Below are 2500 nucleotides of genomic sequence, written 5' to 3'. Positions count from 1 at the left end.
CACACACATATGTATACATATGTATGTGTGAGTGTATGTGAGTGAGCGTGTATGTATGTAGGTATGCAAATGTGAAAATGAATCATTCTTATATGCTTCCGGAAATAGAAAACACAAAAAGACAAAGCATTCTCTCAACTTGTAACTCATCAGCTGGCAGCGGCAGATAAAAGAGTTCCCAAAACTCCTCCGAATATCATTTCCAAAAAGTGCCAATCAATAAATCACTTTTGAATGTGAGAAAGTTTGACAAGACTCATTCTCCATCCAAGGTTTTTTTTGCCAAGTAGACATACAAGATAGAGAATGAGACAGACCCGGCCCCCACCCCCTCCCCCTCCCCAACACTTCCCCTCCCCATCCCTCCCTCATCAAAAAAAAGGGGGGGGGGGAGTTTGCCTCAACGTGCCTGCTCGATCCTCTAGGGAACACGTTAAAAAAAAAAAAGCCCAACGAAAAAAGAAAAGAGAAGATAAAAAAACGCGAACCAAATAACGGTTAATTATAAACTTTCTTCTCCGACTCCAAAAAATTACCCCTTTTTGCCCGACGTCAGTTCAAAGGCAGCCTTTCTCGCTCTTTCTCTTGTTGCGCCGAAGAGCCTGTTCGTTCTTAACCGCTGCGTTTCCTCATTCTTCCTCCCATTCTCCCATTCTTATCCTATCCTTCTTCATTTTCGTTTCGTTTTTTTTTTCTCTCTCCCTTTTCGTTTCGTTTTCCTCTTTCCTTCTTGTCCTTCTTCTCTTCCTTTCGCCTTATTTTTACTTTTTCTCTTTCCTTGCTTTATATTCTATCCTCGTCTACTTTTTTTATTTCTATTTCGTTGTTGTTGTTCTTCTTCTACACTGTTCTTAGTCTTCCATCTTCGTTTCTCTTGCGCTTTTCTTTCTTATTCTCGTCTTGTTCTTTTTCCTCTACTTCTTCTTCTTCTTCTTCTTCTTCCTCTTCTTCTTCCTCTTCTCCTTCCTCTTCTTCTTCTGCTTCTTCCTCCTCCTTCTCTTCCTCCTCTTCCTCCTCCTCCTCCTCCTCCAACTCCTCCTCCTCCTCCTCCTCTTCCTCTTCCTCACCCCCATCCCATCCTTTACCTCCTCTTCGTTTTATTTCTTCCTTCACACCTTTATCCCCCCCCCCTCCTCATTTCCCAATTCTATCACGAAGAGATAATAGCATATAAGAGCATAATTTTGATATATCAGAAATCCGATTAACTAGGATCTAATAACCTTGTATTCTTTAAATTTGATAATTATGTAACCGTTAAAATCTAAGAACTATGTATACTTGAAATATAATAATTATGTATACTTGAAATGTAATATCTATGTATCTTTTAGATTCATAAACAATGTATCCTTTAAATCTAATTACGATGTATCTTTCAGATCCTTCAAGAAAACGTGTTTTACGGAAATTTATGATACATGAGAGGTCCATAGTGTATAACAGATCTATACAAAGGTTAATGTTATTCTTCTATTTAAAACTGATTAAGTCTTTTTCAGAAAACATTTACAAATATTTCCAAACTAGAACAAAGGAAATCCAGACTTGTCAAGAAAAGATGACAAATGTCCCTGCTAATGAAGTAATAGTAAATTTTCAACTCCCGGGACTAATTGGATAATTAAGAACCTAATTCCCCCCCTCCACCCCTCCACCCCCCCCCCACCCACTCACCCATCAAAGGAGAGACAGACAAATGGGCAACAGCAACGGTGACGGCAAATAGCTTCATCATAAAACATTTTTTTATATATATGAGAAAAAATAAGATAGATAGTAGTAATGATAATGATGGTCTTTTCAACAACAAAAAAACATGATAATGATTATTGTAACAACGATGATAATAGTAATAATAATGATAATCATCATCATTATCATCATCATCATCATAATCAATAATCTAAGCCTGCTGACTAACTACATCATCATCATAACAATAATGATCATAACAATAGTAATAATGATAATGATAAAAATAATAATAATAATAATAATAACGGTAATAATTATAATAATAATAATAATAATAATGATAATGATAATAACAATAACAATAATAATGATAATAATAATGATAATAATGATAGCAATAATGATAATGATGATAACATTAAGAAAACTAAATAAAAAACTCCTATTTACAACCCTACCACAGAGGGCATCCAGACACTCACGCTCTACTAGTCGCCAAAAGCCCACTAACCACAACAATCTAAGTCTACAGACTAACCACATTTTTTAAATCATTTTACATTCTTTATTCATATTATTATTGTTTATTATACTGATTAACCACATTTTTTCATTCCATTTATTTATTCATTTTAATTTCCTTCCTTCTTAGAACACTTTCTGGTTCGTGGAGACGCAGAACTTTCATCATCATTCTGTTTATTTATTCATGTATATATTTTGAATCTCCCTCCGACTTATAACATTTATTATTATTATTCTATTAATGTATTTATACATATATATATAATTATTTTTTTTT

General features: G+C 34.2%; 1 protein-coding gene across 1 annotated transcript in view; it reads left to right on the top strand.

Moving 5' to 3' along the window:
• LOC113824264 (uncharacterized) overlaps nt 1–2500 on the top strand; it is a 13519-nt gene that overhangs the window by 8599 nt on the left and 2420 nt on the right. The gene's annotated exons all lie outside the window — the stretch shown is intronic.

Source organism: Penaeus vannamei, chromosome 14 (assembly GCF_042767895.1).
Source record: "Penaeus vannamei isolate JL-2024 chromosome 14, ASM4276789v1, whole genome shotgun sequence".
Taxonomy (NCBI): domain Eukaryota; kingdom Metazoa; phylum Arthropoda; class Malacostraca; order Decapoda; family Penaeidae; genus Penaeus; species Penaeus vannamei.
The sequence above is the reverse complement of the archived record's forward strand: the minus strand, read 5'-3'. Positions and strand labels throughout refer to the sequence as shown.